The sequence below is a fragment of the Ambystoma mexicanum genome, chromosome 13 (genome assembly GCF_040938575.1).
Source record: "Ambystoma mexicanum isolate Mex_15411 chromosome 13, UKY_AmexF1_1, whole genome shotgun sequence".
NCBI lineage: Eukaryota > Metazoa > Chordata > Amphibia > Caudata > Ambystomatidae > Ambystoma > Ambystoma mexicanum.
In genome coordinates, this window is record NC_090938.1 from 402,923,401 (window position 1) to 402,948,784 (window position 25,384).

The 25,384-nt window shown below is 48.4% G+C and overlaps 1 protein-coding gene across 1 annotated transcript in view; it reads right to left on the bottom strand.

The window, feature by feature from the left end:
* The window catches only part of REC8 (REC8 meiotic recombination protein), a 655,306-nt gene that overhangs the window by 510,808 nt on the left and 119,114 nt on the right, over positions 1-25,384 (bottom strand). The gene's annotated exons all lie outside the window — the stretch shown is intronic.

Consider the following 25,384-nt stretch of genomic DNA (forward strand, 5'->3'; position numbering starts at 1 on the left):
TGAGTTCCTTACACTAGCTACCCGCTGCCGGCATGTATCAATGTTGTGATACATGTCATGTAGTGATCAAACCCTTACTGGCTCAATGATTGCCTCTGTTTAGCTGAGAAGGGTCTTGCAGATGCTTGCCCCGCATAGTCCCGCAATCCAACTGGTTGTGCTCCGCTTCACACATAAATTGTCTGGCTCATCCCACTTCTATTTTTGTCCTTCGATGCATTCCCTTTCCGTTGTTTTCATTCCCTGCCGCTTTTAAACCAACTGTAAAGTGTTCAAATAAGAAACTTGCAATAAGACAAGAAACCCCACAGCGTTCCCGTTGGCGAGGATCTCAGGGTCTTTAGCCCTGAGATCCTCTCCGACGTGAGCACTGTCCTCTGTGTGTTCATGGGATTTTGCTACCATTCAGGATTTCTAGTTCCCCGATGCTGGCAACATCCTGCAAACACACAGAGGACAGTGCTCACATGAGCAATGTCCTCTATGTGTTCACAGAATTTTGCTTGCACTTTGGATTTCTATCTCCCCGCTGCCGGCAACGTGGTGCATGCCGGCAGCGCAGATCTAGAAATCCAAATTGTGAGCACAATCCGCAAACACACAGAGGACAGTGCTCACTGATTTTGAGCACTGTCCTCTGTGTGTTCTCAGGCTTTTGGACACAAATCACATTGTGAACTGAAATGACGAATATATAAATACTTATGTAAATCAAAAATTGTATGACAGTAACTTTGTTTTCCCTATTTGGAACGGAAGGATACAAGTATATGAATGCAAAACGATGGCAGCCTAAAAAAATCTTCTATGCGTTATGCAGCTTTTAAGTCAAGTCATGAAGTCACACAAAAACAACACTGTGCAGCAATGCTCTCTGTTAGTAAACATTATGGGCCTGATTTGAAAAATTGTTTTTAAATAGGAAAATCAATGTCAATGCTTCCAGAATAAATAAACTGCTTGTAGTAGTGCCTTCTTACTGCTTGGAAACAGTCATTTCAACATTCCACCTGCTTGAAAAATGGTACGCAGGCATTTCTGTTGATTTATGGCAATTTTGACCTTGCATTGGTGGCTCCCTTTTTCTCAGCAAGGGAGTCTTTAAGGTAAGGTGACTTTTCACCTGTTCTGAAGAACAAAGACCACATAACATAAATGCAAGGTGTGGCTGGTGAGTATTGCGGGTAGGGCAGGGCAGCCTGGGGACATGTTTGCAAGTCATGCTTGATTTCGTGTATCATTAATTAGTTACCTCCTTGATTGAAACATAATAGAGCTTAAGAGTTCATCTTCCCCTCGCAACCCGGTGAGCAAGGTGTGGTTCCCCCTCCCAGGTCACTCTGAGAACACTTCAAAGACATGAGGTTGAACTCTTGTTGTGTCTTCACCTTAAGAAATAGGAGACTTGAACTCTCTGTCAATACAGTCCACGGCAGAATGTCAATAAGTGTGCAGGCTCAGCTACCGGAAAAGTATTTCCGGTTCAGCCAAAGGTGGTTACTTGGCCATTCTGTGATGAAGCTAGGCTTTATGCCAGTTACCTGCACTAACAAAATGTTGTGAGACTTGCGCTACTCCCAATGCCCCACCCACAATCTTTCTGGCTTGCTTGTGCAGCAGTGGTAACTGGTGTAGCGCTTTCCTGGAAGGGATACTCTTAAATCAGGCTCTACATGCATCTAGTTTTCTCCTTGACAGGAGAACACTCAGGATCTCAGGGTTGCTTTTGTTCCAGTAAGGAGACATTGCTGGCCCATCTGGAGGCTTTCCAGTGTTTTGGGCTCATATCCAACCCACTTAACACCAGGACAGGAATGTCCAACACTATCTCTGCACCTTCGCTGCTGCTCCAAGGCTGCACCCCGATAAGTGGACATACATAAAGGACAACCAACATGGAACATTTTTGAGTGCAGGTAGGCAGTATGGCCAGCTGTGCTTATGATGTGACCATGAGGGGTGAAGTGCTAGTGTGGAGGCAGAGGAAGTGAGGGACAGAGGCAGGTTAGAGGTGAGGGAAACATGTTAGCTTTCTAGCTAGGATAGATGGCTGGGTTAAGCGAATACTGCTGACTGAGCACAGAATGTAATCTATAGGTCACATATTTGAATCCCATTGAGGTGGAATCAGGATTTCATCCATATGGGATTGACCAGAATTACGACAATCACATTTCTGGATATTTTTTTCTTTTTAGTAGCGCAGAGCTGAAACCTATGTTTTTCGTGCAGGCGCAGCAGCAAACCTCTTTTGGTTGCTAGCTTATCTTGCAGGCAAGCAGAGTCCAGGCAGCGGGCACTTACATTTTGGTGCATGTTGTTGCATCTCTTCGGATTGTGTGAGTACCGTATGTTGGAGACGACACAAAGCTTGTAGGTGTTTGGTTATTTGCCCACCCTTTGATTGACCATGTGTATAAAGTATTAGGCATTTTGCAGGCACTGGATGTCCACAAGAGCCCAAACTGTTAGCATTGCCATTGCTTGTTTATTGCTGACCTCAGAAGGTGGAGTTGGAATCTATAATTAAGAATGTACTGCTCCACTGAAGAAATACTTTGACCAGTAGAAACACCATAACCTAATAATAGATAAGCACATGGATTTAATTACCCATTTCCTAGATAGTGAACCTCCAGAATGAGTGTACTCATAAATATTTATTCACTTTTTTATAGAAAAGATTATGAAAACATACTGTGAAGCAGACAGTGTCACAAATAATCTTCTTTGAAAACTTGATTGGAAGAAGGCACATGGCACAAGTTAGCCAGGTGAATAATACTTTGACTCTATATGAGAATAGTTATATATTCAAGTTGGAAGCCTAAAAAACATAATGACAGATAAACTGATTATAATTCTTTAATCTACCCCTTAGAGAATATTGTAAAATTGAAGACTGTTTCCGCTTCTGAAGAGGGGAACCATCTGGACCGCATAGAACTACTTAGATGATTTAATTTGTGTATTTATTGTGATAAAAAAACGTATTGTATATTACATTTTGTGCTACTAAATACCTAAGAATAACTTGACAAGAAGAACCTACTATTGGATTTCTATATGATGAGTTTACATTTTGACTGTCTTTATTTGATAGTACTATAGCTGTGCAGGGGACGGGAGTGTCTAATACCGCAGGACACTATTATTTTCTAGCATGACTGGATACAAGGTGCTCCGTACCAAGTCCGGAATAATCAAAATCATTGTTGTTCCCCTCTGCTTCAACTTCCTCTGCACCTAAGTAATCAGCAGGTACAGAGGGAGCATAACACAAAGTTGAACTACCAGGGGATCATTAGTTCATCACTCAGAAGTGCCACTTGGGAATTTTCTGGAACAGAAGCTCTCATACTTCTTCAAGCTGGTCCTGAATAGGTCACAAGAGGATAGCTCAGTGGCAACGTGTTCGCCTTGGAAACAAGACGACACAAAGCAAGATAGGTTTGATCCCCGGGTCCGTGCTTAGAAACCTCTGGGTATTAAGCGTGCTATATATACGCAACTAAGAGACATATTCCTGTAACAGCGCCTTGATGCCCCCGGGCTATGTGAGTGCTTTAAAAATGCTAATGAGAAAAAACAAAACAGGGGAAACTTCCCATGGAGATTATCTCCAGAGTCTCTCCTTCCAGCTCCCACTCATATGATACCCCTGAGAGCTGCCTTGATGTGTCTGCCTGTACATTCATACTGCTCTCAGGGTGAGACGCTGTCAATATCACCCTGTTCTCAATAGCCAAAAACCACAGGACCATGGCATACTTACACAGCTTAAGCTATCAGTACAATGTAATGCAATTTAGCTGTTACTGAAGGGATGAAAGGACAAGCCAATGGGCCCAACAAAGAAGAGATCCCAGAAGGAAGTAGAAGGGGACGAGAGCGGGAGCCTCGCATTATGAATTGGGGATTCATGTAGTATTCATGGGACAAAAGCAGAGTAGAGGAAGGACAGGGAGTAGATGTAAATACAATCGTTAATGTGTTTTTGAAAGATGGGTGGGACCAACGGATTGGGAGTTAACAATCCTCAGGTTAGGGTTGTTGGTTTATCTTTACACTGTAGAGCATCCACTCCCCCAGCACTCCAGGTCTAAAAGAAAAACTAAAATGAAGCAGGATAACAAAGGGCACTTGTTTCCACTCACACCCAACGGCCTTGAATAACTTGAGGCGATTCATGTCCTGAACGGTCAACAGACTTAATAGTAAGATAAAGAGGGGGCAGTTTTGCAGTTCGCGAGACAACATAAGCCTGATGTGATTATTTTCAAGAGACATGTCTGTTGGGAGCATCATATGCCTTCATGGGCGGGGCACCATATACGTATGTGGGTCAGTCAGGGTTTACAAAGCGCTCACTGGGGTGGGGGGACATCTGGATCGAAAGATTGCTTCCATAACAAGAAGCAAAAGTGTCCTTAGACTCAACTGGCAGATTCATAGGAGCACCAGGGTCAACTGGGAGTGAAATATTCACCTTCATTAATGTTTACGTCCCAGCCATTTGCTAACGGAGACACTTGAGGAGGTGAAGACATTAAGGTCGGACGCCACTCTGGGTCTCTTGAAAGCAGCAGGCGACGTCTACTCCATAGTAGACCTTGATCTAGATATCATGAACAGGGGAGGATGAGGAGATACCAAGAAGTAAAAACTAAAAGCATTCATGGAGGTCTCAAGGGACACATACAGGGCATCTCATCCAGATCAGAGGGAACTCACTTTCTTCTCAGCTGCCCATCCCTCAATGCTTCGAATAGACTATAGACTTCACACCTGAGCAGACTTCAAACTCTTGGACTACTTTCAAGACAATCAGAATTCAGTAAACTCCAAACAAACACTCTAGGAGGCATATAAGGTAGTGTAAAAAGAGAAAGAATAGGGATCATAATTGAAGGGACAGGAGACAAAAAGAGGTAGGGACTGAAAGGGAGGCAAGAAAATTAGAGGAGCAATGAACAGCTAACCCATCAGACGAGCTATAAAAGGAATTGAAGAAGGTGCGAAATCTGGGTAAAATTGCTGGGGACAGGTAAAACGGATATGTGAAACAAAGAGGCAAGAATACATGAAAGGCGTGACAACATTGAGAAACTACTGGTGCGGCTGGCGCACAGAGACAAACAGCTCAGGGTGCTCAGTGAAGTAGTAAACAGCACAAACGGAAGAAGATTACACAATCCCAAATAGATAGTAGAGTTCTTCGTCTTGTTTGATAAGCATCTATGCAGAGAGCAGAGAGACAGCTCAGAAGAAGAATTTCAAAAATTCATAACGGATCTTCCCGTCAAATGTTTGAGAGGCAAAGGAAGGCACTAGCAGGAGAGCTCTCGATGGAAGAACTGATGGAGGCAATTGAACAAATCTGGAGGGACAAAACAGCCAGGTCTAATGGCCTGCCAATGGAATTATGGAAAATACTAAAAGGTGGACCTTTAAAAAAAATGAAGGGCATGCTACATAAAAGTAGGGCTAAGGAAGCTCCAACGCCAGACTTGGAAGCCACAATCATAGTAATCCTGAACGTGGGGAAACTACTAGACTGCTGTGAATCCTATAGACCGATCTGCCTTTTCAATAATGAAGCAAAGATAATGGCCTGGGTACTGGCGAACAGGTTTTTAAAAATCATGAAAAAGTTCATGAAGATGAAGATGGTTTCATTCCAAAGAGATTGAATTAACATAACATGACGAGGCCCAGTGAGAATGCTGAATGCCCCAGCGAGTATTTTTTCTCTGGACGAACACAAATTGCTCAAATCAGTGGAATTGAGCTATATGAGTGGAATCCTGAGCAAAATGGGCTTTGGCCGAGCTTCGAGCTAAGCTTCACTAAATGGGTATGGCTCTTGATCCCAAAGTGTTGTTAGTGGGATTGTGGTCAACAACTGATATCTCAAATAATTTCAAGATGCTGTTGCATTTATCTTTTTGGATAAAACCTGAGGAAATTAGGAATAGACACTATTAAATACTATAATAGACTAATATACAAGGGCAGGAACTCTCCCTGAAAATTTGAGAAAATATGGAGCGGGTGAGATTGAGCCCTGTGTGAGGGGTCAGAAATGTGAGGCGGGGGGGCGTGGCCAGCGCGCGGACGATGCGGATGTGAGCCGAGTGAGCTCCCGCAAGCGCCAACATAATCCTGCATTTTCATCCTGATTCCTGGGGATTTTGTGCGGCATAAACACTGCGACCGAGCCCATAAAGCTACGTTGACAGAGGTGGTGGCACCTACCTGCCCAGACGACGGAGATAAATCCACATTTTGCCAAGGCCCAGCAGCGGAGCTACGCGACCAAGATGGCCACCGGTGTCTGAGGACGGACTTCCTCCGCCTGATTGAGAGGCCCGAGACGACCTGACATGGCGGGGCACGGGACAGTACGTGAGGCGGACGCCCGGGACCATCCTCTCTTCCTCCACCGCGGAATCTGAGACTATTCACCGGCTGAGTCCCGCTGAAACCCGGAAGACGCCTGGACAGATCCGATCCGCGAGAGAAGTGGGGGGGGGGGGGAATGGCGGCCCTCCTGAGGCTCCGGTGGTGTGCGGCTCCTACATCCTGAATCATATCCACTTTGGGACACCACGCCGCAACTACAACCGCGTTAGAAGTAAGTGATCGAACCTTGCCAACAGGGTGCCCGCTGAGGACTGTACCGTACCAGCGGAAGGGGGACCACCACCTGCTTGGGTGAACAGCTAGAAGTGCCGGAGGTCCACGCGTATTGTGAAGGCCCACTAAAGGGCGCTGGGCCTCAAAGTACTCTCGTCATTTAAGCCCCAGGCCCTGGTGGAGGAGGCTTTTGGAACTCACACCCCCCCCCACTTGACTCGCTGCACGGCCACCATCCCACACACCTGGGGGGTACGACCACTCCAACGGCGTACATACAATAATTTCCGTCCCGTCGTAGCAGACACCCCACAACTCCCGAAAATATGGGGAAGGACAGGCAGAAGAAACCATCTACACAGAGCAGCATGGACCAGTTTGCCGTCGCTACTACCCCGGCCCCGGCGGACCCAGCAACACGACCAAACTCCCCCACGGGAGATGAATCCCTCTCCTTACGGGACGTAATGACGGCCATCGCCAACTCCCGCTCCTCCATGGAGACCAAAATAGACAGTATGGCGGCGGATGTCTCCTTCCTACGCCACGATCTGCAGAAGTTGACTTCCAGAACAGGAGAGGTGGAACACCGCATCTCCGAAGCAGAGGACAACATTGGCGGGATCAATCGTCAGCTGTCCCAAGCCTTAAACCGCCTGAAAGCCTTGGAGTCCAGAGTAGATGATGGAGAGGGAAGGTCCCGTCGCAACAACGTTCGCATCCTGGGCCTGCCGGAGGGGGAAGAGGGACAATGCACGGAATTGTTCCTGGAGCAGTGGCTCGTGGACATCTTCGAGCCCCAATCCTTCTCAAAATTCTTTTCGGTGGAGAGGGCTCATAGAATACCTTCGGGCAAACCACTCCCGGGCGCTCCGCCCCGGACTATCATCGCTCGCTTGCATAACTACCGCGACAGGGATGCCCTTCTACAACTGTCACGCTCGCAAGGGACGATCACCCATAACGGCTCCCGAATCGCCTTCTTCCCAGACTATACCAGAGAAGTGCAGAGGGCACGGCAATCCTTTGAACCACTCAAGAAACAACTTGCTCAGATGAATGTGAAATACGGCCTGCTCTTCCCGGCCCAACTTAAGATCTATCATGAAGGCACTACTGTCCACTTCAACGACCCACAAGAGGCCTGGAAGTGGGCAGAGGCTCACATAGAAGGCGATTGGACTGCAAGACCAAGGAGACCGAGAGGACGACCCCGACCCGGACCAAGGCAGGCCTCCCCGAGGAGACACCCAGAACGGGGGGGACAGGAGATCCTGGAGCCAGCGGCACAACAAGAAGAGGAATGAACTAACTATAGTCCCCTACTAGGACCTTAGAACACTGCTGGGACACACGAGTGTGCACCGCCCGCGCCTCCGATATTGTCATGATGCCTACCTCCAAGGAGCCAGGTCCAACCCAGCAACCCCAGAGGCAGGCATCATTCCCCCCAGGGAAGTGCCAGCGGGCCCAAGCTGGGGCCCTTTGGACACAGTCCTGGCGCCTTAGGCGCCAGGCTCATGTTGGACCCCTGTCCTGGCGCCTTAGGCGCCAGGCTCATAAAGCTAGACATGTGTTCAAGTGTTTTAATGTGCACTTACCTGATGCAGACCATGCTGCTACATCCAGGCCCTCTTGAGGCCTGAATGGAACTACTTTACCTGTGGGACTACTTTCCACCTGGGTGTGGTCGGGGAAGGATACATACCTGATCGGTGGAAGGATACATACCTGGAACTTCTTCCAAAGCTATTTAAACCACGCCCGATCAGCAACTCACGCTTCGCGTTGTTCTGCTCCTCGCAGCTGGACGCTCACCGTGTCAGCTCCTGCATCTGGACTTCAGCCACGCCTGTCAGCATCCTGGGACGCCTGCAAAGGGAGATAAGAGAGAATTGGGGAGAAAGAAGACCTTACCTGCTAAAGCTGCATCACGGAGACATCACCCGACGATCCTGAAAGGGAAGACATCATTTTAAAAGCATTTCGCTTCGATCACTGCAGCGCTGCATTTCACTCACCTTTCCTGGGCGCCTCCATCTTCAGCAGCGATCATCCGGATCCGCACCCACTTCCCAGAGCCTAGAGAGAAAAGACAAGAAAACAAGGTGAGAGAAGGAAGGGAAATAGGAAAAGCTCAGTTTGCTTCTAAGACTTACCTGTTGGGTCATTCCCATTTCATTTCGGGTCCTGCCGCTTCCTGGCATTCCGGACCCCGGCCCCTATGGGGAAAAAAGACAAAGACATTGAATGAGCGAATGCATTTTGCGCCCAAAACAAGGGTCAAAAGAAAAGGCCAGCCGGCCTACTTCAACCCTTGGATATTCCACCGGCACCATGGCACACCTTGTCAACGGACTTTATAACTGACCTGCCTCCTTGTGCTGGTTACAACACTATCCTTGTAATTGTGGATCTATTCTCCAAAATGGCCCACTTTATCCCTTTAAAAGGTTTGCCTTCAGCTTCCACCTTGGCCAAGGAATTTCTGGAGAATATAGTTTGCATACATGGTTTTCCTTCCATATTAGTCTCGGATCGTGGAAGTCAATTTGTCTCCCATTTTTGGAAGAAGTGTTGCCAACTAGCACAAATAGATGTGCGGTTATCCACCAGCCACCACCCCCAGACCGACGGACAAACCGAGAGAACCAATCAGACTCTCGAGCAATATCTTCGGTGCATGTTACACCAATCCGAGTTAAATTGGAAAGACATCCTTTGGATCGCAGAATATGCATACAACAATTCAGTGCATTCTGGAACCGGACAAACTCCTTTTTCTACTTTGTATGGTCACCATCCTCGGACCTCTGACCTAGATCCACCTCTGACCCTGGAAATGCCCGCAGTAAATCATCTGCATTCCACAATAACCCGAGCCTTCAAAGAAGCTGCAACTCATTTACAGCAAGCCAAGAAAAAGTATAAAGAAAACGCTGATTTGCACCGAAGTAAAACTCCTCCTTACCAAGTAGGAGACCAGGTATGGCTAGCAACGAAACATTTACCCCTCAAGGGCCCACAAACCTTCAATCCCAGATTCATAGGACCTTATCCCATCAAGGCTATAATCAATCCCGTGGCCTTTAAACTGGATTTACCGTCTAACATGCGCATTCATCCAGTTTTTCATGCATCACTTTTGAAGCCAGTACAACCAGGGACCCGACTGTCCAAGCCTCCAGACCCAGTTCAAATTGAAGGGGAATTAGAATTCGAAGTTAAAGACATTTTAGACTCCAAGGTGTTAAAGTCAAAACTCTTCTATCTTGTTGACTGGAAGGGATATGGACCTCAGGAGAGATCGTGGGAGCCTAGTAACCATGTTCACGCACCTCGATTAATACAAAGGTTCCACCGGAGATTTCCGAACAAGCCAAAACCCCCGGAGGGAACAACCTTGGGAGGGGCCTTGAGGGGGGGTACTGTCATGATGCCTACCGCCAAGGAGCCAGGTCCGACCCAGCAACCCCAGAGGCAGGCATCATTCCCCCCAGGGAAGTGCCAGCGGGCCCAAGCTGGGGCCCTTTGGACACAGTCCTGGCGCCTTAGGCGCCAGGCTCATAAAGCTAGACATGTGTTCAAGTGTTTTAATGTGCACTTACCTGATGCAGACCATGCTGCTACATCCAGGCCCTCTTGAGGCCTGAATGGAACTACTTTACCTGTGGAACTACTTTCCACCTGGGTGTGGTCGGGGAAGGATACATACCTGATCGGTGGAAGGATACATACCTGGAACTTCTTCCAAAGCTATTTAAACCACGCCCGATCAGCAACTCACGCTTCGCGTTGTTCTGCTCCTCGCAGCTGGACGCTCACTGTGTCAGCTCCTGCATCTGGACTTCAGCCACGCCTGTCAGCAACCTGGGATGCCTGCAAAGGGAGATAAGAGAGAATTGGGGAGAAAGAAGACCTTACCTGCTAAAGCTGCATCACAGAGACATCACCCGACGATCCTGAAAGGGAAGACATCATTTTAAAAGCATTTCGCTTCGATCACTGCAGCGCTGCATTTCACTCACCTTTCCTGGGCGCCTCCATCTTCAGCAGCGATCATCCGGATCCGCACCCACTTCCCAGAGCCTAGAGAGAAAAGACAAGAAAACAAGGTGAGAGAAGGAAGGGAAATAGGAAAAGCTCAGTTTCCTTCTAAGACTTACCTGTTGGGTCATTCCCATTTCATTTCGGGTCCTGCCGCTTCCTGGCATTCCGGACCCCGGCCCCTATGGGGAAAAAAGACAAAGACATTGAATGAGCGACTGCAAAGACATTACCTGAACGCTCATCCAGAACTTACTTGTTATTTACTGGAACTGCACGTTTCACTTCGGGTCGGCGCCATATCTCCGGCATTCCGAATCCCGGCCCCTAAGGGGAAAAAGACATAAGCATTAGCGCTTGCTGCAATAAGACAATGAACATTATTATTAAGCTTGAACTTTTGAACTTGCAACAGAACTCTTACAGCGCCTCACCTGAATAGTCAAGCTTATTTTGAACTCCCATCAAACCTCAATCCAGTGTAGTAACTGGGTTTCAACGCGCCCCTGCATCAGAAGCAGGATGGAGAACTCATCCTTCCAGACCCTAAGGTGAGACTTCATGGGGAATCATGGAAGGTATCGTGGAGGGTAGGAAGGGAGTGGGAGGCCTCAGCATAATTCCGTCAGTAGGTAATACTCCCTTTTCACGCACAGGGGAATATTCCTGCGAGCCAGAAAAGCCAGAGTAGAGGGGCCCTTCCTGTCCATCATCAGAGTCCTGCGCTTCACCTTTGAAGAAGCATCAGCACTCGAAGCCAGACCTGCGCCTCCGTGGGAATCAGAAGGTGAGCGTGACAGAACGCGAAGCCTACCCACAATTTCCCACCCGGACGCTATGGAGACTTCCGAGACAGATCAGCTGGCCCAGCTTTTGGGGGAATTACGGGCAGAAGTGCACTCAGCCCGCCAGGAGACTAACGCTCTCAAAAGAGAACTGATCCTATCCAAGGAAAGAACTGATGACCTGGCCAAATGGTTATTGCAGGCCCAGGCAGGGCACACTCCTTTACCTAATTCCGGAGGTACTTCCACATCAATGGGTTTGAATAACCCGGTACAAATCAATCTACCTGGACGCATGCCTTTGGCCCCGCCTGAACGTTTTGCAGGGGATCCCAAGAAATATGCCGTCTTTATGAACCAATGTCGTTTACACTTTCTATGCAGACCCGGGGCCTTCCCTAACGACCAGACCAAGGTAGCCTTTATACTATCTTACCTCAGTGGCAGTGCTGCCGATTGGTCTATTCCATTGGTAAATCAGGATGATCCCATTCTCCAGGATTTTCAGGGCTTCCAGGCCAGCATGGAAAGATTGTTTGCTCGACACTCGCAAGGACAGGCCCTTGATAACGAACTGCTCTCCTTACGACAAGGTAATCAGGATCTCCTGCCCTACGTTTCCACCTTTAATAGACTGGTTGTGGAAACTGGATGGCCAGAAAACAAAAGGATCACATTGTTTCATCGAGGCCTGCGCGGAGAGTTTAAGGATGTTCTAGCTCAGATAGTAGATCCACCCCAGGTCTGCGCAGACTACATAGACTTGGTGGTTCAACTTGATCACAGACTTCAAAATAGAAAAGCAGATCGGTTCAAGTACGAAACCCGAGTACCGATCAAAACCCACGCAAACTCCAAGAGTACCGACGTATCCGAACCTATGCAAATCGGCGGTGTTAAAGGACCATTAACGCAGAAGGAACGAGAGAGAAGGCGGCAAATGCAACTTTGTCTGTATTGCGGGACTTCCGGTCACTTTCTTCGAAATTGTCCGGTTAAACCACCTAAGAAGGTGGTTGGAGCCACTGATAACGATTTATTGACACCTGATTCGGGAAACGACCTAGCCCGACAAGCGTAGGGGTCCGCTTGCCGAGCTTGAAAACAAACTCTTTGACCTCGCATTTTGTCATGCCAATGGTGCTCGTGGACCCAAAACAGCCTCAGCAGTTGCATGCTGTAAAAGCATACATCGACAGTGGAGCTATTGGAAATTACGTAGACCGTGAATTGGCTTCCAGGATTAAGCTCCCTCTCCGCCCGAAAGTAACCCAAGATGTCATTACTACAGTAGATGGAACCGAAATAGCCTCAGGGCTTGTAACGCATTCCACTGTTGAAATGACCCTGGTGGGTCAGGATGGACATCGGGAAGCAATCGTGTTTGATGTGATCAAGGCCCCACAATTTCAAGTAATTCTTGGAATTCCTTGGTTAGAAACACATAATCCCAGAATCGACTGGCGAGCAAAGAAGATAAGTTTTCCTGATTGTGAACCAACTTGTTATCCAAGAAATCCAGTTATGGGTCTAGCCTCAACAACTTCCACCCCTGTACAGCTAACGTCAGAATACCAAGAATTCCAAGACGTTTTTCAGAAGGAACAGGCTAACATGTTACCTCCCCATCGGTCTTATGATTGCCAAATCGATCTGGTACCCAATGCTCAACTACCTTGTAGTAGGATTTATGCTCTCACGGAACCTGAGAACCTGCATTTGCGTCAGTATTTAGATCAGTACCTAGCCAATGGTTTTATTCGCCCGTCCAAGTCTCCTGTCTCCTCAGCTCTGTTCTTCGTGCCGAAAAAAGAGGGCGACCTTAGAACGTGTATAGACTATCGCGCCCTAAATCAAATAACGATTAAGAATCGTTATCCTCTGCCCCTGATCCCTAAGCTTATCGACCAGGTGAAAGACGCTTGTGTGTACACCAAGTTAGATCTCCGAGGAGCTTATCACCTGGTGCGTATAAAAGAAGGCGACAAATGGAAGACTGCATTCCGCACCAAATTTGAGCTCTTCGAATATCAGGTGATGCCCTTCGGTTTGTGCAATGCACCTGCCGCCTTTCAGTACTTTATGAATGATGTTCTTCAGGAACTTATCGATGTCTGTGTCATTGTTTATATTGACGACATCCTGGTGTACTCTTCTTCAGAATCCGATCACAGAAAACATGTTAGGGCAGTTCTTGAGAAATTGTGCCAGCACAGACTATTTGCAAAGCTCGAAAAATGCGTTTTTCATACCACAGAAGTTGAGTTTCTCGGATTCATCCTGACACCTCAAGGAGTCCGAATGAACTCGCGAAAGGTGGACGCCATCCTCAAATGGCCATCTCCTAGCTCGGTGAAGGGAGTTCAGAGCATCCTCGGCTTCGCCAATTTCTATCGAAGATTCATTCCGGAATTTTCCCGAACAGTCCAACCCATCACAGCTCTCCTAAAGAAAAACAAACGCTTTGAATGGACTCTTGAGGCCGAACAAGCCTTTCAGGACCTGAAAACCAAATTCACCTCTGCACCTCTATTGAAGCACCCGCACCCAGATCTCCCTTACATTGTGGAAACCGACGCATCCAGTTCGGCCATGGGAGCTGTCCTGTCGCAAAGAGACCCAGAAACTAACCAACTACACCCTGTGGCCTTTTGGTCCAGGAAATGTTCTCCTCCTGAAATCAACTACGCAATTACCGACAAGGAGTTACTGGCTATTAAATCTGCTTTCAAGGCTTGGCGTCACTACCTTCTCGGGGCAAGACACACCATCACCGTAATTACGGACCACAGAAATTTACAGTATTTAAAGACGGCCAAAGCTCAATCTTCACGACAACTCCGAGGGGCTCTATTCTTTGCGGAATTTGATTTCGTAATTACCTATCGCCCTGGCTGCAAGAATGGTAAAGCGGACGCCTTATCCCGGATGGGCATGGAAGAACCCAATTCAAGTTTAGAACCTGTGCCAATCATACGTGAACAAAGAATCCTAGGCCTAACTTCATTGCAAACTATTGAGGACATCCAAACGCAAGTAAAACAACTTCTAGATTCTTCAGCCTTACTGGAATGGAGTCAAAAGGGTCCTCATTACACCGTTAAGGATGATTTACCCTACTTCCAGGAGCGGTTGTTTCTGCCAAGTAAAGAATTGCAAGAACTTGTTATTGCCCATCATCATGAATCATTAATGGAAGGACACCCTGGTATCGCTAAAACGGAGGAAAAAATCAAACGCCACTTCTGGTGGCCTTCTTGGAGAAAAGACATAAAGGCCCTCATTACGACCCTGGCGGAGTGGGTTTACGCCAGCGTTATTCGCGGCGGACCCGTCCGCCCTACTACGACTTTCCGTAGCGCCATGGAACGTTTTCCGCCTGGTTTTTCCGGGCGGAGAAATCCATGGCGCTACGGGACCTTGATGTTAATTACGCCACCGTATTTTACGGTGGCGCAATTAACGCCTTCCCCACTCCCATTATACCCTATGGGGCAAAAATGGGAATGGGGAAGGGTAAAATGGGGAATGGGGATTTACCGCCCCGCCAAGGTCGGCATGGTGCGGATAATCCGCCAACCTCCATGGCGCTATCGGCAGCTTTCCGCCGTGCTCCGCGGTGCATTTAGCACCGCGATTTCCGCCAGGGTCGTAATGAGGGCCAAAGTCTTTTGTATTGTCTTGCGGAATTTGCGCCCAAAACAAGGGTCAAAAGAAAAGGCCAGCCGGCCTACTTCAACCCTTGGATATTCCACCGGCACCATGGCACACCTTGTCAATGGACTTTATAACTGACCTGCCTCCTTGTGCTGGTTACAACACTATCCTTGTAATTGTGGATCTATTCTCCAAAATGGCCCACTTTATCCCTTTAAAAGGTTTGCCTTCAGCTTCCACCTTGGCCAAGGAATTTCTGGAGAATATAGTTTGCATACATGGTTTTCCTTCCATATTAGTCTCGGATCGTGGAAGTCAATTTATCTCCCATTTTTGGAAGAAGTGTTGGCAACTAGCACAAATAGATGTGCGGTTATCCACCAGCCACCACCCCCAGACCGACGGACAAACCGAGAGAACCAATCAGATTCTCGAGCAATATCTTCGGTGCATGTTACACCAATCCGAGTTAAATTGGAAAGACATCCTTTGGATCGCAGAATATGCATACAACAATTCAGTGCATTCTGGAACCGGACAAACTCCTTTTTATACTTTGTATGGTCACCATCCTCGGACCTCTGACCTAGATCCACCTCTGACCCTGGAAATGCCCGCAGTAAATCATCTGCATTCCACGATAACCTGAGCCTTCAAAGAAGCTGCAACTCATTTACAGCAAGCCAAGAAAAAGTATAAAGAAAACGCTGATTTGCACCGAAGTAAAACTCCTCCTTACCAAGTAGGAGACCAGGTATGGCTAGCAACAAAACATTTACCCCTCAAGGGCCCACAAACCTTCAATCCCAGATTCATAGGACCTTATCCCATCAAGGCTATAATCAATCCCGTGGCCTTTAAACTGGATTTACCGTCTAAAATGCGTATTCATCCAGTTTTTCATGCATCACTTTTGAAGCCAGTACAACCAGGGACCCGACTGTCCAAGCCTCCAGACCCAGTTCAAATTGAAGGGGAATTAGAATTCGAAGTTAAAGACATTTTAGACTCCAAGGTGTTAAAGTCAAAACTCTTCTATCTTGTTGACTGGAAGGGATATGGACCTCAGGAGAGATCGTGGGAGCCTAGTAACCATGTTCACGCACCTCGATTAATACAAAGGTTCCACCGGAGATTTCCGAACAAGCCAAAACCCCCGGAGGGAACAACCTTGGGAGGGGCCTTGAGGGGGGGTACTGTCATGATGCCTACCTCCAAGGAGCCAGGTCCGACCCAGCAACCCCAGAGGCAGGCATCATTCCCCCCAGGGAAGTGCCAGCGGGCCCAAGCTGGGGCCCTTTGGACACAGTCCTGGCGCCTTATGCGCCAGGCTCATGTTGGACCCCTGTCCTGGCGCCTTAGGCGCCAGGCTCATAAAGCTAGACATGTGCTCAAGTGTTTTAATGTGCACTTACCTGATGCAGACCATGCTGCTACATCCAGGCCCTCTTGAGGCCTGAATGGAACTACTTTACCTGTGGGACTACTTTCCACCTGGGTGTGGTCGGGGAAGGATACATACCCGATCGGTGGAAGGATACATACCTGGAACTTCTTCCAAAGCTATTTAAACCACGCCCGATCAGCAACTCACGCTTCGCGTTGTTCTGCTCCTCGCAGCTGGACGCTCACCGTGTCAGCTCCTGCATCTGGACTTCAGCCACGCCTGTCAGCATCCTGGGACGCCTGCAAAGGGAGATAAGAGAGAATTGGAGAGAAAGAAGACCTTACCTGCTAAAGCTGCATCACAGAGACATCACCCGACGATCCTGAAAGGGAAGACATAATTTTAAAAGCATTTCGCTTCGATCACTGCAGCGCTGCATTTCACTCACCTTTCCTGGGCGCCTCCATCTTCTGCAGCGATCATCCGGATCCACACCTACTTCCCAGAGCCTAGAGAGAAAAGACAAGAAAACAAGGTGAGAGAAGGAAGGGAAATAGGAAAAGCTCAGTTTCCTTCTAAGACTTACCTGTTGGGTCATTCCCATTTCATTTCGGGTCCTGCCGCTTCCTGGCATTCCGGACCCCGGCCCCTATGGGGAAAAAAGACAAAGACATTGAATGAGCGAATGCAAAGACATTACCTGAACGCTCATCCAGAACTTACTTGTTATTTACTGGAACTGCAAGTTTCACTTCGGGTCGGCGCCATATCTCCGGCATTCCGAATCCCGGCCCCTAAGGGGAAAAAGACATAAGCATTAGCGCTTGCTGCAATAAGACAATGGGCCTCATTACACGGACGGCGGTAAGGGTTAACGGTCACCGTTAATGGCAACGGTGACCGTTAACCCTTACCGCCGTACTACGAGGTCCCTTTGCGGGTTGGAGGATTTAACGCCTGCTTCTTGCAGGCGTCAAAATCCAACCCGCTAAGGGACCTCGGAGCTAATTACGGCACCGCAAAATTGTGGTGCCGTAATTAGCGCCTTCCCCATTTCCAAAGAGCCCTATGGGGCAGAAATGGGAATGGGGAAGGGCAATGGCGGAAAGGGGATTTACCGCCCCTCCAACCTTGGAATGGGGCGGTAAATCCCCTTTCCGCCAAGGCGGTGCCGGTATTTTACCAGCATGAGCCATGGCGCTAATAGCGCCATGGCTCACCGCCTACCGTGTAATGAGGCCCAATGAACATTATTATTAAGCTTGAACTTTTGAACTTGCAACAGAACTCTTACAGCGCCTCACCTGAATAGTCAAGCTTATTTTGAACTCCCATCAAACCTCAATCCAGTGAAGTAACTGGGATTCAACGCGCCCCTGCATCAGAAGCAGGATGGAGAACTCATCCTTCCAGACCCTAAGGTGAGACTTCACGGGGAATCGTGCAAGGGTATCGTGGAGGGTAGGAAGGGAGTGGGAGGCTTGAGCATAATTCCGTCAGTAGGTAATACTCCCTTTTCACGCACAGGGGAATATTCCTGCGAGCCAGAAAAGCCAGAGTAGAGGGGCCCTTCCTGTCCATCATCAGAGTCCTGCGCTTCACCATTGAAGAAGCATCAGCACTCGAAGCCAGACCTGCGCCTCCGTGGGAATCAGGTGAGCGTGACAGATATCAACACGCAATCTACCCACCATGGAAGAAGTCGACGATGGGCGCAAGGTGGGAACTCTGGGGAAAGGTCTGTACTCTCCCCTGGTTAGACCTCTCTCCCCCCACCCCCTCTCTTTTTCTTGCTGGTTTCGACCCTATCTAAGGGTCTGTTTTTTGAGCTGACACCTTAAGTTGAAGGATCAGCATGCTTGGGCGAAAGGTACTTCGTGTTGGGGTGGAGTATGGGGTGGGGCCGTGTTGGGAAAGTTCAAAACTTTGTTGGTTACTTCAGGACTGCCACTTGCTCATGGGCCGAACTACTCACTGTCCCTTGTTAGGGACGTCTTGCACTATTCCACAAGGCAACCCTGCTTCCTTAGTACAGGCGAGAAATACACCGCCATCTCTTATGGATCGCTATACCCTGAAAATCCCCATCATACGTAGTAAATATCCTCTACACAAACTCACACATCACTCATGCAGCACACTAAATCCTTGAAACCCCTCACTTGGAATGTGAATGGGATGGGGTCAGGAATCAAACGGCGCCTTATCATGCAATTCCTAAATATACATTCCCCTGATGTGGCCCTCCTGACGGAAACCCACTTGGCTGGGGTAAACTGTGCTTTTTATCCAGAGAACTATCGCCTTGCCTTTCATGCGGGGTACACAATGGCCTCCAGGGGCACCCTCATTCTGATACACAAACGTATACCATTTATTCAACATACCGTAGAACAAGATCCCAGGGGCCGATACGTGTTCATCCTGGGAATGATCTGGGGTCAAAAGGTGGCAATTGTCTCGATTTATTCTCCACCGGGTCTGGGACAGGAATTACTGGATGACCTCACCACCCTTATAGGGAAACATCACCCTGACATATACATCCTAGGGGGGGATTTCAATGACACAATGAACGACAACACTGACCGCTCCCACCTCCGGAATCGTAACCCAGATACCCCTACCAAATTAGCCAACTTTACATCTGCTCTTGGGTTCCGGGATGTATGGAGGGAGCTACACCCCGATGTTAGGGAATATTTGTTTCACTCTGGTGCCCACGGTTCTATGTCCAGACTGGATTATTTTCTTCTATCACACACCGACCTTTACAGGGCAATGTCCGCAGAACTGCTCCCTCGGGCCTCTCGGACCATTCACCGCTTTAGATGGAAATATGTATGCAGGGCGCCCTCCCCCCCAGAACGTGGAGACTTAATAGCTACTACCTGGGGTTCCCAGAGCTGATAGATAGCCTAGAGGAAATATCCGCCGAATACTTCGAAATTAATGAAGAATCGGTAGACAACCCCGTGACAGTATGGGAGGCATACAAAACAGTGCTCAGGGGTGAAATCCTCTCCTGGACGACACATAAAAGGAACACTCGGCTCCAAAAGATACTAGAGGCCGAGAAGGAAGTGAGCGACAGGGAGGCTAAACATATTTCCGATCCCACGTCTGAAACCCATCGTTCCCTCCAACGCGCCCAAGACCGCCTTCGGAACAGAGCGATGGATGACGCTAAGCAGGCCCACTGGCAGGCTAAAGCGAGAGTTTACGAACTAGGGGACAAAGCGGGCAAAATGCTCGCCTGGCTGCAGAAAAGAGACGAAGGACAACGCCATGTCCGGGAAATAGTCACACCACAGGGCGACAGCTATCACTCAGACGCTGAGATTGCTGAGGCCTTCACGATGTTCTACGCAGACTTGTACCGAGCCCCAGCCTCTCCACTAGACCCCTCCCTCTTAGACGAGCTATCGTTGCCGACGCTCTCCGTGCAGCAGAGGGAACATCTGGACTCCGCCCTATCAGAGGCCGAGGTTTCAGAGGCAATATCTCAGCTCCAGCCGGGGAAAACACCGGGCCCAAACGGATTCCCCGTTGAAACTTGGCAAAAGCTTGGAGCAGACAAAATGGCGGCCCCCCTGCACAGAATGTTTCTTGCCGCCCGGGAACAAGGGACTTCTCCACCAGACCTGTGTAAGGCGACCATCGTGGTCATACCCAAACCTGACAAACCTCCTCACAAATGTGCTTCCTACAGACCTATATCATTGATTAATGGGGAGGTCAAGGTCCTCGCAAAGCTCCTGGCGAACCGGTTACAACTGGTTGCATCCACCCTGATTCACCCGGACCAATGTGGATTCATGCCCCACAAATCGACCCGGATGAATCTACGCCCTCTCCATCTGGCAATGGAGAGATCTCCGAATATAATCGGACCTTTGGCCTTGCTGGCAATCGATTTTGAAAAAGCATTCGATTCAATTCGATGGGACAGCCTTTGGGAGATCATGCGCCACATGGGATTCGGAGAAGTCTTTTTAGGATGGGTACAATTACTCTATACTAACATCCAGGCGGAAGTAAAGGTAAATGGATGGTCCTCTCGATCCTTCCCCTTGGGCCGAGGTACGTGGCAAGGATGCCCGCTCTCTCCCCTTTTGTTTGCCCTTGCAATCGAACCACTCGCTATTTGGCTTCGCCAAAATACTTCCTGGACGGGGTTTACTTGGCCAGAGGGCTATGATGACCGTACATCTCTTTACGCAGACGATCTCCTTATACACCTTGGAGACCCGCCTCGATCCTGCCCCATCGTAACACAGCTGCTCAACCGCTTTGGTAAATTTTGCGGTCTCAGAATCAACTGGGATAAATCAGTTTTCTTCCCGGTAAAGGGCGGAGAGCAGGCCATCCCCCAGGAGTGCCCGTACCGAGTTGAACGACAAGGCTTTCGATACCTGGGAATCTGGATATCCGGGGACTTGACAAGTTATGTAGAACACAATCTCTGACCGATCACAGACCGGTTCATTATCGATGTACAACACTGGAAACTTCTCCCCCTGACCCTTATGGGTAGAGCGGCACTCTTTAAAATGATGACCCTTCCCCGATACCTTTACGTCCTTCAGAATGCCCCACACAGAATCCCAGATTCAGAGTTTCACTTAGTAGAGACACTTCTTAGGGACCTTATATGGGGGGGAGGTCAACCACGAATAGCGTTAACCACTCTCCAGAGATCGATCTGGGAGGGGGGAGTGGGAGTCCCCCGTCTCCAAACCTACTACTGGGCATCACAACTGGCTGTGGTTAATGATCTTCTTCACGGGAATCGGGACCTACCTCACATACGCGATGAGATAGCTACTATACAAAATGCAGACCCGCTGACCATTCTCTATCAACCCCTCCCGAGAACCCCCCCACCCACAACTACAACGCACCTCACTATGGTCTGGAGACAAGCACACCGGTTCGTTGGGTGGGACAATAAAGTCACCATCGCACAACCTCTCTGGCAAAATAATAATCTAGCTGCATCCCGTGAACTTGAGCCATGGCCCAACTGGATGAAAGCAGGGGTCACGAGAGTGGGGGATATGCTCACAGATGGGAAACTGACCTCATTTGAAGATCTACGGTCACATTTCCAGATCCCAAATACGGAACAGTATCATTACATACAACTAGCCCACGCTTTAAGAACCCACTTAACAGCAGACACAAGGCTACCGGACTACACCCCCATAGAGCGCAACATCCTACCAGCGTATATTCCCACCAAATGCACTTCCATCTTATACAATGCCATATCCTCCTTTGCCACCCCCGAACTGAATGAGCTCAAGGCGAAATGGGAAGCGGATGTGGGGGAAATAGATCTGGAGGACTGGATACAAGTCCTCATGCATCCTCGAGAAATTGCTATCTCCTCTAGGCTCCGACTGGTGCAGTTGAAGATTCTGCACCGGGTATATTACCCTAGGACGCGACTATACGGCTGGAAAAGGGCCCCAAACCCAAATTGTCTCCGATGCGGGGAGGAGGAGGGAACCTTCTTTCACATCTTGTGGGCATGTCCCCGGATACAAACCTTTTGGAATGCATGCTGTGGGGAGCTCTCCAGGGTCCTGGCCCGGACCATACCACTGGACCCAAAGGCCCTACTCCTGGGAGTACCTAATGAAATCGAGGCTAACAAGTGGGAGAGATTGCTCCTACACACGGCAACAGGGCTGATCAAGCGTAATATAGCGCAGAAATGAGGAGCCCCTGACCCCCCGACAATGGATCAATGAAAACTGGATATGGACGTGTGCGCCATGATGGAGCATAGGATCTATTCTGCAAGGGGCTGTCCCAACAAAGCCTCGAAAATTTGGGATAGATGGGAAGAAGAAGCGATCTAAGACTCCCTCCTGCACGCTGGGGAGCGTGCAATGGGTATTATGTACTACACGCCAATATATGTACTAAGGAAGACTCTTGACCACAGCTGATAAGTGTACTGCCTTTGTTGATTGAGACTGATCATGATAGTCCTTATGTTGATTTGTTTTTTGTTCTTGTGATTGTTGTAATACAATAATAATAATAAAATACTTTATTAAAAAAAAGAAATGTGAGGCGGACGACATTGTAAATTAACATAATGTGACTAGGCCAGTGAGAATGCTGAATGCCCCCACGAGTATTCTTTCTCTGGACAAACACAAAGTGCTCAAATCATGGAATGGAGCTATATGAGTGGAATCCTGAGCAAAATGGGCTTCGGCCGAGCTTCGATTCTGCTTTTTGTCTACTCAGCTTGGATTTTCATTCTTCTCTACTTGTGAACCCTGACTTCTACATGCTCTGAACGCCATTTTTCTGCACATTCACGGACTGACTCAAGTCACTGGAATCTCTGAAAGTGTGGCCAGCGTTTACAGCCTTGCAAGTCATCAGGAAGTTTTATGCGTCCCTTTGTGGGATGTTTTCCTCCTTCTTTTGGGACCTATCTTCCCGAGTGGCCACTCCTTGTACTCGTGTAATTATCCCAGGTTAGCAGGGTGTCTTCAAGAGAAGACAGGTCTTACCTCTACTCTTCGCCTTCTAAGGAGCCATCTCAGGTAAGGGCCTGTCGTTGACAGGTTGTGACGCCAAAGAGAACAACGGAAGATGGAGCAAGTCCAGGATCTGATTGCGGCAGTGCAAAGGCTGACAATGGAAATCCAGAATCTCAAGACTGAGAACCCGGTCCTTCGGCAAGCCATGGCTACGCGAGAGATTGTTATAGAAAACCCACAGTCTTGTGGGGCCGCTATAGAGTTATCAAGGTGATCCCAAGAAATATCGGGATTCCATTGACGCCTGTACAGTGGCATTTATATTTCGTCAAGCAGCCTTCCCCAACGATCGAGCCAAGGTCGGATTTATAGATTTGCATCTGTCAGGGATTGCCCTAGCTTGGGCCACACGACTGGTTACCACAGAAATTCCTGTCTTGAATGATTACCAGGCATTCCTGGTTGCTTTTCCCAAGATCTTTGATAGGCCCGAGTTAACCTATACAAAACAGGACACCCTGTTGGACTTCACTCAAGGGAGTCAACACGTTCTGACTTATACCACTCGATTCTGACAATTGACCCAATAGACCGCATGGCCAGAGGAGGCATGCTTTACCTTGTATCGGTGAGGGTTTTCGGGGGAACCGAAAGATGAACTGTCTAGGGTCCCACTATAAGCATCTTTCAGTGAGTTGGTGAAACCGGTTATCCAGATGGATTACCGCTTGCAAGAACGTAAGCAGGAGAAGCGGAAGATCCGAACCCCGGTACCAGGACCAGTAACTCACAAATTGGGGCACAGGTCTGGCCAGACAGAAGAACGCATGCAAATCGGCGCAACCCGAGGACCCTTAACGGATGAGGAGAGAAAAAGAAGGCGCCAAGGGGGCCTATGTATGTATTGTGGGTCTTCGTGACATTTGGTACGTTCCTGTCCTCTAGCACCATCTAGGCATGCGGGAAACACCAGCTCCCGTTCTTAGGAGGGATGAAAGTCTGGGAGATTACAGGCAATAGTCCCAATGTTTTGGGGATATCACCCCAAGGGGAAAAGAACTGACTCCTGTTGTTCTTGTTGGAAATTACGCTTCAGTATTCTTCTACCCACATCCTCGAAACCACGGCCATGATAGATTCTGGTGCGGCCGGGTTGTTTACGGACAAGGACTGGGGGAAAATATGGGGATACCCTGTGTTCACAAATACCTACCCACGGCGGTAGAAGGCGCTGATGGAGGACCTTTGAGTAGATGTTTGATCGTCGAAGTCTCCGCAACTGGTATAATGAGAGTACAGCAACATACCAAATCCATCTCGTTTGATCTCATATGAGCAGCGCATTCTCCTGTGATATTGGGATTACCGTGGTTGGTGACCCAATAACTGGAGAACTAAAACTATGGTATTTTGTGCAGACATTGTTCAGAGACCTGTCTTCGCAATCAGGAAGAGTGCCCTGCGACCAGGTCAGGAACTGTCAGTGTATGTTCCTCAGGTTCAGTCCTCGCAAACTTGGTTCCCAGTAATATATGAACTTTGAGGAAGTCTTCCAAAACGTTGCAGAGAAGTCTTTACCCCCACATAGACCTGATGATTGTGGCATTCATCTTTTGCCAGGGACTTCAGCTCTGTTTAGTCGAATGTTTATCCTGTCTCCAGTGGAGAAGGATGCCTTGAGGAAATATCTGGACACGAACTTAAAGAGCGGCCTCATCACCAAATCTAAGTCCCCTGCAAGGGCATCTCTGTTTCTCATCCCCAAGAAGGAGACAACATAGCTACATCCTTAAATTGATTATAGAGGACTAAACCAGAATACTGTCAATGATAAATACCCTTTACCTTTGATCCCGGACATTCGAGAAGCTGTACAATCCACACAAATAATTTTCACCAAGTTAGATTTACGGGGGCTTATCACTTGGTGAGAATGTTTGCAGGGGATGAGTGCAAAACCGACCTTTCGGGCTCCTTTTGGGCGTTTCCAATATAGGGGTACCCCCATCGGCTTGGCTAACTCCCCTGCAGTGTTTCAACGATTTATGAACCACATTTTTTTCAAGATCTATTACTCCACTCAGTGGTGGTTTATCTTGATGACATCCTGATTTTCTCGAAAAGCATCAAAGAACATTACCATAATGTATGCGAAGTGCTACGTTGTCTTCCGGAAAATCATTTAAAGGTCAAACCAGAAAAGTGTTTATTTGATGTGCCTTCAGCGTCCTCCCTGGGATACATCATTTCGGACCAGGGCATTCAGATGGATCACAGAAAGATTGTGGCCTTACGTCTCATGTCTCCCATGAAATCCATCAAGGAGTTGCAAAGATTCCCTGGTATGGCCAATTGTTACA